The sequence below is a fragment of the Oryx dammah genome, unplaced genomic scaffold (assembly GCF_014754425.2).
Source record: "Oryx dammah isolate SB20612 unplaced genomic scaffold, SCBI_Odam_1.1 HiC_scaffold_4, whole genome shotgun sequence".
In the NCBI taxonomy this organism is placed as follows: Eukaryota; Metazoa; Chordata; class Mammalia; order Artiodactyla; family Bovidae; genus Oryx; species Oryx dammah.
The window spans coordinates 57,106,462-57,124,506 of record NW_024070188.1 but is presented as its reverse complement, the minus strand read 5'-3'; the positions used below and the strand labels follow the sequence as shown (position 1 = coordinate 57,124,506).

The following is an 18,045-nucleotide window of genomic DNA, read 5'->3' as shown; positions in this document are numbered from 1 at the left end:
TCTAATCAACAAATTCGGCCTCCATTAACCTTCCTAATCCCTCAATCCTAAACATCAATGAACCACCATGATTCACCCATCATTTGAGGTAAACTTACAATATAAAATGAACGAAAAGAAAAGATCTAAGATAAACAACAAAGGGAAAAAAAAGGAAGAATAGGAAAAAAATATTTAAAACAAACCCATCTAAATAGTATTGTTAATGGCATTTAAGAAGATATGAACAAATCTTGACATCAAAAGGTCCTAATATCAAGCATCCATAATAATAAATCAAAGGCTCATACTTAATCACATCACTGTAAAATACCAGGACACTAACAATAAAAAGATCTTAAAGTAAAAGGCCACACCAACTTCATAAAATAAGCAGTAAAGATGTGTAAGATCCAAGTTAGTTCTTCCTTGGAGGATAGAACTAATGGGGACGTCTGGACCTAGAAACATCTGGGTAAGTTTGTTGATTTCCAGTTCAATCTCTTCATGGGTTACAGAATTATTTAGATTTTCTAATTTTTCTTGACTCAGTTTTGATAAAGTGCCTTTTCTTCTTGGAATTTTTCATTTCATCTACATTTTTTAATATATTGATATAAATGATTTACAATAACAAACTTATCTTTTCAGTATCTGTAGCATTGGATTTGTGTTCCTTTTTTTCATTCCTGATATAATTTGTGCTTTCTTTTTTTGCTTAAGCAGGTTCACTAGGGGTAATATTACTTTTTCAAAGAAACCGTCTTTTACTTTTTCAGTCTCTTTAATATGTTTATTTATTTTACTGATTTCTGGTCTTATCCTTATTTTTTTTCTTCCATAACCCAGGTCTAATTTTCTGGGTTTTCCTTTTTTTATATATTAGTGGGTTTTCTTTTACTAAGTTGTTGATATGGATGTTTAGGTTATAGCTTTTTAGACTTCCTTCTCTTTTAATATTACTTTTATTCTAACTTTTAAACCCCTACTGCTGCTGCTAAGTCACTTCAGTCATGTCCAACTCTGTGCGACTCCATAGACGGCAGCCCACCAGGCTCCCCCGTCCCTGGGATTCTCCAGGCAAGAACACTGGAGTGGGTTGCCATTTCCTTCTCCAATGCATGAAAGTGAAAAGTGAAAAGTGAAAGTGAAGTCGCTCAGTCGGGCCCGACTCCTCACGACCCCATGGACTGCAGCCCACCAGGCTCCTCTGTCCATGGGATTCTCCAGGCAAGAGTACTGGAGTGGGGTGCCATCGCCTTAACCCCTAAGACCTTGTTATTTTATAAGTTTATTCAGGCATACCCAAATATTTACAACTTTATGCATTTTAATGCATTTTTTTTCCTTTACACCTTTCATCTGGGGAATCAGTTACCTTCTGCTTAAAAAAATCTTTTAAAATTTTCCTGATGGCAGAGTCTGTCAGTAATTTTTGCATAAACATGTCTTTATTTTGTTCTGATTCTTGAAAGATATTTTTGCAGGGGTACACAATTCTAGCCTGGCAACTATTTTCTTTTGGTACAGTGATGATCTCATCTCTTTATACTATTTCATGTTTTTCATCATTGCTATTGAGAGTTCATTTGTCGTCACACTGAAAAAAATCTGATATTTTTCTTCTATACCTTCAATGATTTTAATTTTGACCTTTATATCTGCCATGTTATTCTGTTTGTTTTTTGGTGTATAGTTCTCTTATGGATTAGGTCTTTAATTGGTTTGAGAAAAGTATCATTTCTTCAAATAGTGCCCAAAATGAAAGGAAAATGGATAATGTTATCAGAAATCAATAAACCTACAAAGTTTTTTTAAAGAACCAAATAAAATTTCTAGGAATAAAATGAAAAATAAAGTGAACAAAATTAAGGGATTAGGCTTCGCATTAGAAGAGTGGTAGAGTAGTGGAAGACAGAATTTGTGAGCTGAAAGGTAGTTCAGAAGACATAACTAGTATGTATCACAAAGAGAGATCACAAGAAACTCCAATTCAATTCCCTATTATTTCTCCCATATTTTCTTTAAAAAATGGTCAAGAATTTTATTATCTGAGTCTGATAATACCATCATCTGAAGTTGTTGCTTGTCATCTTCTGTTGTGTGATGTTTCTGCTGGTTTTTGATGCCGGTGTGTGTTTGATTGTTCCTAAATGTATTCTGTTCACTTATGTTAAAAATTTCCAGGATTCTTTGAAGCCTAGGATGAAGGTGTTTTCCTCAAGAAAGCATTTATGTTTGCTTCTGTCAAAAACATCGGAGAATCATCAAGTTTGAGATCGTCTTCACAACTTAAGGTGGATAAAGTGAGATTAAGTGAAGTGAAAGTGAAAGTTGCTCAGTCATGTTCAACTCTTTGTGACCCCATGGACTATACACTCCATGGAATTCAGGCCAGAATACTGGAGTGGGTAGCTATTCCCTTCTCAAGGGGATCTTCCCAACCCAGGGATTGAACCCAGGTCACCCTCATTGCAGGTGGATTCTTCACCAGCTGAACCAACAGAGAAGCCCAAGTAAGATGAACTTGTATGTATCTTTACATATGGGAAATACACCACAAATTATACAATAGCTATGGTCCTTCAGAGGATGTTCTAACTTTAATACAACATAATATAATATATTTATAATATAATACACAGCATATAAGATATATAAGCAGGTAGAATTTCTTTATAAAATTAAGGTTATGACTTCAAAATTGTATTTCAATTTCTGATAGCTTCCAAAAACATATATTTTATATCTGTCTCTCTGACCCATGTTCAACCTAATCAAAATCAATTTAAGAAATATTAGTGTCTGCCAGTACTATACAAGGGAACATCTCATATGATAACTGTATTAAACTGAATGTCCTTTACCCTCACCATTATGCCAGCTTTGGCAATTATGGAAACAATGACAGTATTTATTCTCTCATTGACAAGTCTCAATTAGAAGTCACGGAAGTCATTATCACAATATCTATCAGCTTATGAGTAGCACAGGCTGAAGATGATGATGACAGAGAAGAGGTGCTAAAATAAAAGTATAATGGAGAACTATTCTATGAAGTTTCAAGCAATAACTTGTAATTTCTTTTTTTTTTTTTACAGACAGACAACATAGTAATTCAATATTTGATACTACAAAAATCTAGTTACCATGATTACCATAAAATTACCCCCTTCACCCATTTCCCCACCTCCCATTCCTTCCCCACTGGTAATCACTTATTCTTTTTTAAGATGTGGCCCATTTGAAAGCAATGATGTTGATGTATCCAAACCAGGTTTCTTCCTCCTCCCCATTGCGATTAATCTTTTCATAATCTTCTTATTCCTCTTAGCACATTCAGGGCATAACAGGTTATCTTCCATGTCTGGGGGTGCAAAAGTGCAGGCAGGTAACATGAAAAGGGAGGTCATCCTCCTGGGGGTGTCAGGCACCCAGGTTTGACCTGCTTGGAACTGCAGGCGAACCCAACCTTCTGTGTCTGCCAAGAGCGGTCTACCATGGACCACACACCACCGGACACCTGAGGCTTGTGGCAGAAAGGATTCAGAGGTACGAAGGGCACGTAAATTCACAGCCTTTGGCTGAACAGCCCTTGCAGCAATTCTTGACCATGCTGCCAGCATGGCTACCAGAGCTGAAGTTACCACCTCAACCATTTTAGTCCTTTCCTCACTCTCACTCATCTTCCTTTTCTGTACACTTCCCCTCTTGGTCACCATGCTGTGTTTCCTTGAACATGAGTGCATTCGGGCCTATTGATCTTTTTCAGGATAAGCATGTTCCTGGAGTCTCCGATAAACTTCTATTTTCTGGCCATCAGTACTCAGCTTAAGTTGTTGGCACAGTACTGCAAAGTGTCCCGACTCACATTGTTAATCGGAGGCAATGTGGTAGGCAAGGGACAAACTGATCTTCTAAAGGTAGAGTTTGGATGATCTTCCTCAAGCTCATTTGTTTGAGGAAGAGGAACTTGATCGTTTGTATTCAGTGCCCCCTCTTTGATTTCTGAAGTTGAGGAAACACCTGGTTCCACTTGATGGTCTTCAATAATTTCCTCATTAACTGGATACAGTGTAAGAATCACATTTTCTTCATCTAATGGCCCTTCAAAGAAATTCTTCCCGTAATTTGAGTATGCCATTTCAAGTAATGCTCAGAGAAAGGCAGAGCCACAATGTTCAATCTCTGCAGTTTAATCCTCTGAACCAGAGGGTTTCTAGTCCAGTTTCTCTTTCCTTTTGTAAGCAAATGTCGTAATTTCTTAAACTATACTACAAACACACCCAAAAAAATGACAGCAAAACCCCAAACATATCTTGGTGATCAAGGCCACCAAACCACTGCTTATAAGAATAACCAGAAGGACAGATCAGAAGGCTAATGAGAGTATAACAGAAAGGAACACCATGGTAGGTTCCCTTGACTCTGCACAGATCCTTGCATGTGGGGTAACCACCTGCTCACTCCCTGAATGTGGATAGGATATGTCATTACCTTCATAAACCCAGCTGCTAAAGCACGTCTAAGACCTCTGTATGAGTTACAAGCAATCTAAGATCACCAGCCATAGCAGTTCCCTCAGACAGACTTACTTTTATGGATGGAAAGAATCTCTGCTCTGTGGATACCAGTAATTACCACAAACATAGAAAGGAAAATATTGCCTTTAAAATGAGAGATGCTAAGATAGGAGTTTACAAAAACAAGCTTCAGTGACACATCACAGAGATTTTTGGTTGACTTTCCAAGAATCTACCATCAATGCATTTGTTTTTACAATAAGGATTAATAGAATTGCTGGATGTATACCATGATTCCCAACAGCACTCACTTCTAATTTATTCAGAAATATGACTATGAAATCTGGTACATTTCTTAAAATACCAACTACTTTTCATATTTAGTGAATAAGAGAAATCAGTAGCACCCTGAGTACAACAGATTTTTACCAAAGTCAATTCTAGTCATAAGTAAAAAGAAATAATATTCACATCAAAAAGCTACACACTCTTCTTTGGGATTCTTTTTTCTCATACCCCTTTAAAAAAGAATAAAGGAAAAATAAAGATAGAAGGTGATAGATATTTAATTAAATATTAGATATTTATTTAATTAAATATTAGTTATTAATTAAATATTAAATTAATACTTAAATATTTATGTAATATTTATATTATTATGAAATACTGACTCTTAATGGCTCCCCCTCCATGTTTACTCTGAGCTTTTAACTGTTTTTCTAAGTGAGAAAGAAAGATAACAGCAGACAGATATGTTTTAACATTCAGATATGACACTATATACATGAAAGAGAAGATGATACCCACAGTCTGTTAGGAGTTACTGATAACAGAAAGCACACTTCAAAACAATTATTTTTGAATAAGCACAGTATACACTTGGTTTCGCTAGTCTCTTGGGCAGATAAAAATGTGAGAGTCTTGTCTAAACTATAATAGTCTAAAAAAGGATTTTACACCTTTGATATTTAAGCAAATAGTCATTTAATCATTTTCCTAATTTTCAGTGAATTATGCCTGTAAAATAAAAGCATCTGAAGAAACGTTTCAAGGAAAGTTCAAATCAGTAGCCTACAAGAGCTAGAAATGATAACTGAAAAATATTTTTTTTAGGAGAACATGTTAAGATGAAATATCAAATGAGAATCCTAGCATAAGAAAACAGAAACAAGGTTAGAATGTTACCATACCATAAATTGTAGGGAAATTATTTTTTAAACTGTATCCATTTTCAGTTAAACATATAACTATAACAAAACTGCAGCCTTTGGGAGTTTTGTGACATTGAGAAAATCACATCATCTACAGTCCCTTTATTGGTTTGGATTGTATATTTTCTATGCTCCCTAATAAATATATAATATCTATGAGTCTACTTTCCTTTGACATTTGATCTTATCTTTATTTGGATTACCCCAACCCCATATCCTTGGAGAAGGCAATGGCACCCCACTCCAGTACTCTTGCCTGGCAAATCCCATGGACAGACGAGCCTGGTGGGCTGCAGTCCATGGGGTCACTAAGAGTTGGACACAACTGAGCAACTTCCCTTTCATTTTTCACTTTCATGCATTGGAGAAGGAAATGGCAACCCACTCCAGTGTTCTTGCCTGGAGAATCCCAGGGACGGGGGAGCCTGGTGGGCTGCCATCTATGGGGTCACACAGAGTTGGACACGACTGAAGTGACTTAGCAGCAGCAGCAGCAGCAGCAACCCCATATCCTATACCCTTCTCTCTTACGGACTACTACTCCAAATCCATACATGTATTAAGATTTCTTCCTGAATGCAGGCCATTGGGATAAACTCCTAGGCCTGTCATGAGAAGTACCTGAAACAGTATCCCTGAAGCCTTACTTCCCCAGGTGAAGCAGAAGATGAGTCAGGCACTCACCTGAGCCATATTCTTCATATTGGAAATTTTTCCTGGGACCCTGCAAGGTTTCCAGAGAACTGATTTACCTAGGCTGGTAATTCTCCTTTCCTATCATGTTCACTGATTTCTTTCCCCAGTTTTATTAAAAAATAACTGACACATCACTACGTATGTTTCAGGCATACAGTACGATGGTTTGATTTGCATACATAGTGAAATGATTACAATAGGCTCAGCTAACATCCATCCTATCATATAGACACAATAAAAAGAAAAACATGATCATTTATTTTTGTTTCTAAAAGTAGCAAGCATTTTCAAAGGAAAATAATATCCCCGTACTTTTTAAACTTCTGCCTGAGTAAGCAAATCACTTCTCCCAGATTTCAGGGATAGCTTTCACAGACTATTTCCCTCTGAAGTTAAAGGTCAAAGCATAAAATGTCCATCTGGTGTATAAAGTAATGGTCTCAGCAGAGATTCAGCTTTGATGGCCACCTTCGCTCCATGATTGCTATAACCTCACTGAATCTTGAAATGTAAGCACCTAATTAACAAGATTAGTAACAGGAAACACCTCAACACAAAGCAGGATCCTCTTAAAAACCTGGCAGGTAACCAGAGTTTCTATTTACATCCAAGAGTGGGTAATGCCCACATGGAATCACAAAATTATTAAATATCAACACTGATTTTGATCTATGGCTTATTTAACTAGCTTCTGCTTTCAGTGTTGAAAAATACACTTTTGTGGCCTCTCTTTAGTCTTCAGAATTACTGTAGCTTCTTAAGAAAAGTGGCTTCCCTGATAGCTCAGTTGGTAAAGAATCCGCTTGCGATGAAGGAGACCCCAGTTCGATTCCTGGGTCGGGAAGATCTGCTGGAGAAGGGATAGGCTACCCACTCCAGTATTCTTGGGCTTCCCTTGTGGTTCAGCTGATAAAGAATCCACCTGCAATGTAGGAGTCCTGGGTTCGATCCCTGGGTTGGGAAGAACCCCTGGAGAAGGAAAAGGCTACCCACTCCGATATTCTGGCCTGGAGAATTCCATGAGCTATACTACAGTCCATGGTGCCGCAAAGAGTCAGACACCATTGAACGACTGAACTGACTGACTGACTCTTGCAATTTCAAATCTCTTAATTTATCTGATAGAATGGTTCACATTAGCAGATAAGGATTTGCATAGATATTTATTTACTTTAGCATTATTTGTAATAGCAAAGATATGCAAATAACATAAATTTGTTAATAAACAATTGAGTTAATATAATACATTAGCTGAAATGTCAATACTTTGGCTACCTGATGCGAAGAACTGATTCCTTTGAAAAGACCCTGATGTTGGGTAAGATTGAAGGTGGGAGGAGAAGGGGACGACAGAGGATGAGATGGGTGGATGGCATCACTGACTTGATGGACAGGAGTTTGAGCAAGCTCTGGGAGTTGGTGATGGACAAGGAAGCCTGGCATGCTGCAGTCCATGGGGTCACAGAGTTGGACATGACTGAGCAACTGAACTGAAACCCAAACAATATAAAACACTAATTACTTTGAAATTATGTAAATCTATTTCTGAAATACTTACTCTTAAAGCCATCAGCCCCAATGCAAGCATTATACTCCAAGATTATCCAGCTGTAAGCCCAGACTATCTCAGCACAGAGACCAGTTGGGAGGTTCTGAGATCACCTGAAGTAGGAGACAGATGCCTGGCCAACATCAAGGTACTCCATTCCTTACTGTTGCAACTGACTGCAAATGGGTGGCTATGAGCCATACCTGCCAAGCCAGGCCTTTCCTGAATCCTTGACCCATCAAAAACCATGAGGTGCTTTTGAGTCTATAGAGCTGGTGGCCAGATGCTGACCAGAGATGAATTTATCAAAGTTGGTGAAAGTGAACTCGCTCAGTCGTGTCCGACTCTGTGCGACCCCATAGACAGCAGCCCACCAGGCTCCCTCATCCCTGGGATTCTCCAGGCAAGAACACTGGAGTGGACTGCCATAACCAATATGGTTTCCTGACCATCTGAGGGAACATGCTTGCTTTTCTTTCCCCCAGATTTTATGCCTAAATTCCCACAATAAAATGGTCAGTGAAGGAATCTAAGAGCTGACTCTGCCAAAAGTACACAACTAGCCAGCTTCATTCAGAAGTAATGACCTGGGTCTTCATCACTTCGCAGAGGAAGAGAAATGTCTACAAACTACTCCACAGAGTGATATGGAGATGTGAGTGGTATGACGTGTACTTTTCTTCCTTTGGTAAATGCACAGGAGCTCAGGTTATCACAGTTACACAAGTCCACTTTTAATTTTCATGTGAAGAAGAGGGTTATATTCATGAGTTTTAGAATATCAAGAGATTAGTAAACATTTAGGGGAAAAAAATAGGACAAGAGGAGCCTAAAACTCAGACTCTTGTACCAGAAAGTAAGAGAAGGCTATACACACACACACACACACAATCATTGGATATGACAAAAGGTATAAACTTCCATTTCTAAAATAAGTAATAAGTGCTGGAAAAGTACAGTATCATGACCAGAACTGATAATACTAAAATGTATATTTGAAAGTTGCTAAGAGAGTCAGTCTTGAAAATTCTCATCACAAGAAAAAAAATTGTAACTATGTGTGATGACGTTTCAGACTTTTTAGACTCATCTTTTAGCACCAGAAAGTAAGGGAGTACTAAAAACACACACACATAACCATGTGTGTGTGTCAAAGGGACATGGAAGCCAACTCTCAAAGGCCAAAGCTGGAACAATTTGAGTGAAAATATAAGCACTGTATTATTAGGTTATGATGCAAAGTATAAAATAAATATTAATGAGTTCATACTTATACAAATAAATGATTGATTGGATAAAATGTGGGGAAGAATAAACAAATCTCCAGTACAGAAGAATTCCGAACAATTTATGCAGATACTCCACCCTGAGAGTGAAATCTAATTCTCTACTCTTTAAGTGTGGGCTGGGCATAGTGACTTCCTTCCAAAGAGTACAGAACGGAAAGGCACAAGAGAGTATTTTTGAGGTGGAAAACTCTCATAAACACTACCTCAGTCAGGTAATTAAAGTTAACATCATCAACGATGAAGTCATATTAATAGCATAGAATCTGATATGATGTGTTCAGAATGACACTTCACCTCTGTGGTCTGCCTCCCAAAAGCACATAATCCCAATCCCATCATGAGAAAAACATCAGACATTCCACAAAATACATGACCAGTTCTCCGTGAAATTGTCCAGGTCATCAAAAACAAAGAAAGTCTGAGAATGTCTGAGAAACCTCGCCAAAAGGAACCTAACTAGACATAACATCGAAACATAACCTGGTATTCCTGGATAGGACACCAGGAACAACAAACAAGGACATCACAGGAAAACTAAGGAAATATGAACAAAGTTTGTACTTTAGTTAAGAGGGCCGCATCCACATTAGTTCAGTAGTTGTGATAAATGTACTATACTAATATAACATGTTAAAGACAGGGAAACTGGTGTGTGACATATGAAAACTCTGTACTAGCTTTGAAACTGTTCAGTAAATCCAAAACTATTCTAAAAATAAAAAGTTTATTGAAAAAAGAAATAGGCAAGAATCCATATTATTTCACTACAAAATTGCCACTACTTAAAAACATTGGTCTATTTTCCTTTACTTTTTAAAAAATGCACTTATATACGCATACATATATGTGCATTTTACGCATGCATTTATATATATGCATATATTATATATACACACACAAATGTATATATTTATATACTTGAGAAATTATTCTATAATTTTTTCAATTGAAAAGTCACTTTACATATAATTTTGTTTCTTTTCACATGTAATACTATTTGATAAGCATTTCTTATTTTATCAATAAATCTTTAAAGTATATATTTTTTTAATAGAGTGATAGGTTGGGACATGGAAATATTTAAACAGTATATGATATTGTTAAGTGAGAAAGCTGTACTTCCACTTCACACATTTCAGTACCATATGATTTAAAAAAGTAAACAATGTGCAAACATGGTTTCATATCTGCCCCTGTCAGTAGCAGAGACTGTGATAAGCTGCCTGGATTCCCCTTCAAATAAGAAGAAATTACTCCTCTGGGTGCACCACCAGACAAGAACTGTCTCAGCTAAAGAGAGCATTTACCCAAGGCTACATCCCTCCCCCAGGAGAGACTGCTTCCTCTTCAACGGCTCTAAGGGTTCAGGCCAGAAAGAACTGCCTCCATGGAGAGAGCCCATCACAGCTCACCTCACCTTCCGCACAGTCCCTTCCCTTCCCCAGAAGCTGATCTCAAGAGCAAACCCGACGAAACCCCTGGCGTGCCAGCCTCCATCTCTGTTTCCTGAGAAACCCCAAATCCGACACTGCCTTTTTTCTGTGCTTCTACCTCAGAGGAAGGACCTCTTAACTAATTATATTACCTGGGCTCCCTGACTCCAGCATCACACCAGGGAAACCAACAGAAGTTGTGGGGTGTAGGGGAGAGGGGTGGTTGGAAATACAATCAGAATACATCTTCCCTGTTCTCCTTGCCTCAGACAGGACCCCTTGGCAGAGGCTTCATCTCTCCAGGGTTCCAGCTTCTCTCCTGGCTGCCAGTTCCATGTTTCATCAGCTTTTCCCTTTGTCTTTCCGGCCTTCAAGGTAGTATAAGCTTCCTTCTGTTACTCTTCCGTGGGTTGCCTCATTGCCACACCATCCTGCTCAGCTTTCAGCTCTTCCAGCATTTGACTTTCAGCTTTTCCAACACCTCTGTAACTGGTTTCTTATACTAAATTCTCTAGATTCAATTAACAGCTATGGATTTTATTTTTCTAATTGGACCCTGGCTGCATAGCAAATAATTAGACATCAGATACACACATACAGACACCCCAAGGCATAAATGAAGTTACATTTAATACAGGCAAAGAACTTTCCATTTTGAGAGTTTACTTGTTTTTAATTCTCAGTTTCCTAGATGCAGAACATATTTTAATTAGATCTTGCTAGATTCAAGGAGGTAGGGGGGAAAAAAGCATTGTCAAAATAATCCTGAAAATGATTCGTTTCTTTAGAACTTACAATCAAGAAAGACATGACTCACTAAATAAAAGTAGTATTAAGTGATTTTAGTGTTGTTAAGTTCATGAGACAGAAAAGAGAACAAACTAGCTTATTAATGGTATAGGACAGCCCCTCCCACCCTTAGGCAGAGGATGAAACAGATGGACTAAGAGGTAAAGTGCTGTGTTGCTGCTGCTGCTAAGTCGCTTCAGTCATGTCCGACTCTCTGCGACCCCATAGACGGCAGCCCACCAGGCTCCCCCATCCCTGGGATTCTCCAGGCGAGAACACTGGAGTGGGTTGCCATTTCCTTCTCCAATGCGTGAAAGTGAAGTCGCTTAGTCGTGTCCGACTCTTCACGACCCCATGATACTGCAGCCTGCCAGGCTCCTCTGTCCATGGGATTTTCCAGGCAAGAGTACTGGAGTGGGGTGCCATCGCCTAGGCAGGAACCTGCCTATTCAGGTGGTGGGTCGGAGATGAAGAAATAAAATAAAGCAGACAGAACATCATGTTCAGTTTATGTGATTTATTTCTAGTTTTTTTCGAAACTATATTTTGGAACGACTAGCATTCTCTGCATTTATTCTTGAAGAATGAGCAGTGGAAACAGATAACAAAAAGATAACTTCCAGAAGATTTTTGGTCATTCCTCCTGAGGACAGAGAATGCGATTAACAGGGAGCTTAAAAATGACCCCTTACTTTCTGTAAAGACCCAGTGGTACTCAATCACAATAACACTCTATCACAATTACACTCAATCGCAATTACAGTAACAAATTAAAGACGGAACTTAAAATCTGGTAATGGATACATGGGTTTATAATATAGGAGGCAACTATAATTTCAGAAAGGTCACCTTTTAATATGTATATCCTGGCTTAAGTTAACTCAATTACATGCATTCATTGGATAAGGAGTCTTAAAATTACACCTGTAAGAACATTCACAACTTACCCCTCTTAAGCAATTAACTTTGTTCTAACAAACATTTCTTCAGCAAAGAACATTTGTTCTATGTATACTACTTCCTGGGAAAAGACCATAAAAGTGAAAAAAAAAAAAAAAAACAAACCTATGATCTCACAAGCGTCAGCATTATGCAATACAATTTTTTAAGATGATAAAGTGTTCCCTTTGTCTGTGCTGACCTTCAGGGTGGTGCCCGCACATCACTGCTAGCACTTGAAAAGTGGCCAGTGTGATGAGGAATTGAATTATTTTTTATGCTATTTAACTTTAATTTGTGCAAATTTTAATTTGCATAGCCACATGTAAAACTTAAAAATCCAGTAGAAAAGAGAAAGTAAATAGATGTGAAATAGCCAAGTAAAAAAAGAAGATAGTGCTCTTTCTACATGCAACATATTCGCTTTAATTTGTTCCTGCCACTAAAGCTAAAATGACCTTTCCAAAACATAAATGAGACTTTGTTACTATGAGCAAAAATAGAAACAAAACCAAACAGAAAAAAACATTTCAGTGATTCCCAACTGCTCTTAAAAGCAAAACTCCAAAGCCCTGAGATGGTTTGCAAGGCCCTGCCTAGACCTGGCCCCTGACTACCCTTCCTGTCTCTTTACCTACCACCTCTCTTTCTATCCACCAGCAACCTGGTCAGCTCCCGATTCTGGGTCACACCACATCCTTGCTACTCCAAGCCCTTTGTACATGCTGCCGCTTTCCCTCAGAATCCTTTGCTGTTTGCCCATCACTTCCTTCTTACACCTCTTCCTTCTGGACACCTTCTTACATTTCTCTGACTAAACCAACTCCCTCTCACTATCTCTTCTCACAGGCCTGCATATTCTAGGCAGCACCAGTCATAGGTGCAGTGAGAAACAATCCCGGAGGATTCTTTGATAAACATCCAGTCCTATGGGATGGACCCTGAGAACAAGGAGTAAGTCTCTCCTCTCCCCTCACTACCAATTAGCTCCTAGCCTCTTAACCATTACTGCTCACACAATAGGAACTCTAAATATTTGTTGAATAAGTTACTAGCTATCATCATCATAATAATAATAACCCCTAATCTAGCATCTACTATCTTTCAGGCACTTTTCTAACTGGTTTACATAGGTTAATTCACTTAATCCTCAAAACAAATCTTCAAGGTAACTACAATTACTATTTCCAATTTACAGGTGAGGTGATTAAAGCACAGAGAAGTTAAGGGACTGTGTCCAAGGATGCCTATGTCTGTGCTAAGTCATTTCAATCATGTCTGACTCTATGGACTGTAGCCCGCCAGGCTCCTCTAACCATGGGATTCTCCAGGCAAGAATACTGGAGTGGGTTGCCATTTCCTCCTCCAGGGGATCTTCCCAATCCAGAGTTTGAACCTGTGTTTCTTATGTCTCTTGCACTAGCAGGCAGATTCTTTACCACTAGCGCCATCTGGGAAGCCCTATGCCAAAGGATACACAGCAGTTATGGACAGAGAAACGATTCAACTCCAGCAGTCTGGGCCTTAACCACTAAGCTCTATAGCCCTCTGAACGATTAAGTGGAAATTGAGTCATTCAGGGACAAGGGACCCAGGCCAAAGAGCAGTAAAGGAGTGTTTCCTTCGGGAAGATGAGTTGGATTCCAGGGGGTGCCTGGTGTTGGATGAGAAAAAAGCAGGTGAAAGGCCACTCCTGGGGTGAAAAACAGAAATGATCTCTACAAAGTGTATCTGGAGAACAGTACAAGTCTGAGCTGTAATGTAGGTTTCTGGGTTTTTTTTTTTCCAACAGAGCTGGACATTTATAAAATAGGCATCTTGAGGCCCTTTATCTTTAAAATTGGTAAAATACCACCAGAGCAAAAGCTGAAAAATAAACTGAACCCTTTGAACCTCTAAATCCAAGTTATGCATATAAGAATGTGCAAGTCCCCTATAACATATGGGACACAGAGTCCCTTGAGATGTGAGTCCCAGACTAGGCTCGCTCACCAGTCAACACATTTGCTCCCTCCTGCCTTACACAACTATGCCAAGTAAGGAGATAAAGGGCTTAACCTAGGGTTGGAGAAAGAGTAAATTCAGTAAAGTCACGCAGGAATTCAACAAACACATACCACTTACCATGTGATGAGTCTGATCTGCACGCTTGACAAATGTTGACTGGTAAATGGCTACATATATTTGTCCCAGGTCTGTACAGGACTGCTCTGAATGCATGAAGGTATAAGTGCTAGACCCTTGAGTGGTAACACTGTTACTGGAGTAATGAAAAATAAAGCTAAAAAGACCACCACGCATTTAGGAGCACACATTTTCCCACATGTGCTATGGCAGTACCTGGGAAATCCAGAGTGGAAATACAGTTCAAGGAAGTCATTATTTTCAGAAAACTAATAATCAGACCATAAGAAGAAACAAAGAAAATGGAGATGGATTTGAGGGATGAATTAAACAAAAACTGTGTTCTCGTGTACCCCAATGTTCACTGCAGCACTGTTTATAAGAGCTAGGACATGAAAGCAACCTAGATGTCCACTGACAGAGGAATGGATAAGAAACTTGTAGTACATATACACAATGGAATATTATTCAGCTATTAAAAAGAATGCATTTGAATCAGTTCAAATGAGGTGGATGAAACTGGAGCCTATTATACAGAGTGAAGTAAGTCAGAAAGAAAAACACCAATGCAGTATATTAATGCATATATATGGAATTTAGAAAGATGGTAACAATGACCCTATATGCAAGACAGCAAAAGAGACACAGATATAGAGAACAGACTTTTGGACTCTGTGGGAGAAGGCAAGCATGGGATGATTTGAGAGAATAGCATTGAAACATGTATATTACCATATGTGAAACAGATGACCAGTCCAAGTTCAACACATGAAACAGGGCACTCAAAGCCAGCACACTGGGACGACCCAGAGGGATGGGATGGGGAGGGAGAGGTTCAGGATGGGGGACACATGTACACCCATGCCTGATTCATGTCAATGTATGGCAAAATCCACTACAATATTATAAAGTAATTAGCCTCCAACTAAATAAAATTGATTAAAAAGAAAAAAACTGTATCCTAAAAAATATTTAAATTCTCACAGAATGATTATGTCTGAGGTAGGAGCAGAGATGCTTTCAAAGATTACTCCATGAACTAAAGTTGATAAAATTCTCAAAATTCCACTCGAAAGGTGCAGTAAAAAGCTGTCTAGCAATGGGAAAATCTCCTAAGGGAAATACAAGCTTAAAACACATATAGAACAGTATATGCAGTAGCATGATTCCATTTTTGTTTAAAAAAAAAAATACATACACAGAAAAGTTCTGAGGGAACAAAACATTAACACCAGATAATAGCACATACACAAATTTTCTCCTTTATACTTTTTTGAACTTTCTGAACTTTCTGCAAGATGTAGTATCCTTACAACAAAAGGAAAATATTATAAGTTGTCCATACAAAGATTTTTAAACCTAGAAGAAACCCACCTAATCCAAAACACTCAGGCTATGGTCAGAGAGAGCAAAACAACTGCTCAAAGGTCATACAGCAAATTATTCTTGTAACTCCACGTCTAGGACTCTTTACATGACGCCTGTCTCTCGAGATCTTTGACTGTCTTCCCAGAAAAACCACTGTTCTCTTTTTCTTTGAAAGTTTCCCCCAAATGACACAGGCATAATTACACTTTCTGCTGTCAACATTCTTCACATTTATTTCCTGTGAGCTGATCAGTAAGGTATTTAAATAAATACTGTACAAACAGAGTTGTTCTGTACTTATTTCTCTAGTTAATCCAAAAACAGATAAGATCAACATAGTCTATTTACAATGCTCTTAATCCACACCCTTTCCACCTTCCCACCTGAATATACTTCATTCACCTGTTTCTCCTGGTCTCCAAAAGATTCTAATCTAAATGGTGTTGGGTGGCACTTTATAAAAAGCATATGTGTTTGAAAGATGAAGTATTATGGAATAAACTCTGTGCCAAGGATGTTGAACCTGATTCAACACCACCTGAAAAAGCCCTGATCTAAGATTCCTTTGTTTTGGTATTGTGTCAAGTATATTGCGGATTGTTGAGAAGGCACTGCAGTGGAAACTTTGAGTTGAAGAGTTCTATTGATGGAGCAATGTAAAGTGAAATCTACTTGATATACTGATAGGTGAAGGGCTGAACTGGAAATTACATGGGCATGTTATCAGATCACAGCAGAGCCAGAAGACTGGTAGCTTAGAGAATTAAAGAACAATTAAAGGACAAGCCCAGGGTACAGTAAGGAAATGCAATTAAAGAAACCAATAGGAGCAGAGGCAGACTCCTAGGAGAGGGAATACACACAGAGAAAGGCGAATAAGAGACCGTGCATGCAATGTTCTGTATGCATGACAGGCAATGGGGCAACTTTAATCAATGTGCCACTTAACTTCAAAAAAGGAAAGGGACAAATGTCACCAGCAGCAGCACCACTTCCACCCAATGCCAACACAGTTGAGGTCATTAAAGAACATTTAGTTGTTTTTTAATCAGAACATTATGTGTGAAGTCAATGGCAGGACAAAGGTTGATTGGAACCCCCAGCTAAAGAAATTCAGGTTGGTATACTTATGGAGTGCAGCCCCTCAAACTCCAATGTGCAGAGAGACCCCTGGGGGTTGTGAAAATGCAGATTCTAGTATGGCAGGTCTAGGGTGGGGCCCAAGATTCTGCATTTTGTACAAGTTCCAAGGAGATGACTCTGATATGCTAGTCTGCAGACCACACTTGCAAAGATGTATCTTCTGAGTAAGGAAAAAAAAAAAAACAAACCACACAGTAATACTGCAGCTTTCAATAATAACATGAAAAATGACTATTCAAGTCACACTATGTGCCACTTTGTAAACTGTATCTAACTTAATTCTAACACCTAGCAGAGTTTTATGAAGTCTACCTAATGATTATGGAAGCTGATATTCAGTAAATTTAAGTTATTTCCATACCTTTAAACAGCTAATAACAATACTTTAAATCCAATTTTGTCTAACTTCATTTGTCAATAAGCTACAGCAATGAGATTAACAGAATTATTAGTTTTGTGATCTTGGAAAGCTCCCCAACTTTCTCTAAGTATGATCTTTTTCATCTCTAACATGAAGATAATGACACAGCTGTGGTTTGGACCAAACCAGGTAGTAGATGAAAAAGTATCAATATTTTGAAATCAATAAAGGACCTTACCTAAATAAAGATAAAATTATTGTAAATAGCTGATTCTTTTTATACGTCTTAATTTCCTTTCCCTCTTTGCCTAGTTCTCAAAATAGTACTGAACGTACACCTTTCCTTAAAGTAAATATTCTCAAAACTTTTGATATCAGAATCACTTTATATTCTTGCAAATTACTGAGGACCCTAAAAAGCCTTCTCAGATAAATTATGCACATCCTTCTTTAAAATGACACCCAAATTTTATGGGCTGTAATTTCTTGTTTTTGAATATATTTGTTTTTATTGGAGGATAATGGCTTTACAATATTGTGTTTGTTTCTGCCACACATCAACACAAATCAGCCACAGGCATACGTACGTCCCCTCCCTCCTGAATTCCTTTCCCATCCAGGCTGTCACAGAGCACTGAGCT

At 38.3% G+C, this 18,045-nt stretch overlaps 1 protein-coding gene and 1 pseudogene across 1 annotated transcript in view; both read right to left on the bottom strand.

Moving 5' to 3' along the window:
* The window catches only part of ENPP1 (ectonucleotide pyrophosphatase/phosphodiesterase 1), a 71,558-nt gene that overhangs the window by 42,702 nt on the left and 10,811 nt on the right, over nt 1–18,045 (bottom strand). The gene's annotated exons all lie outside the window — the stretch shown is intronic.
* LOC120863019 lies at nt 3,090–4,194 on the bottom strand (annotated as a pseudogene).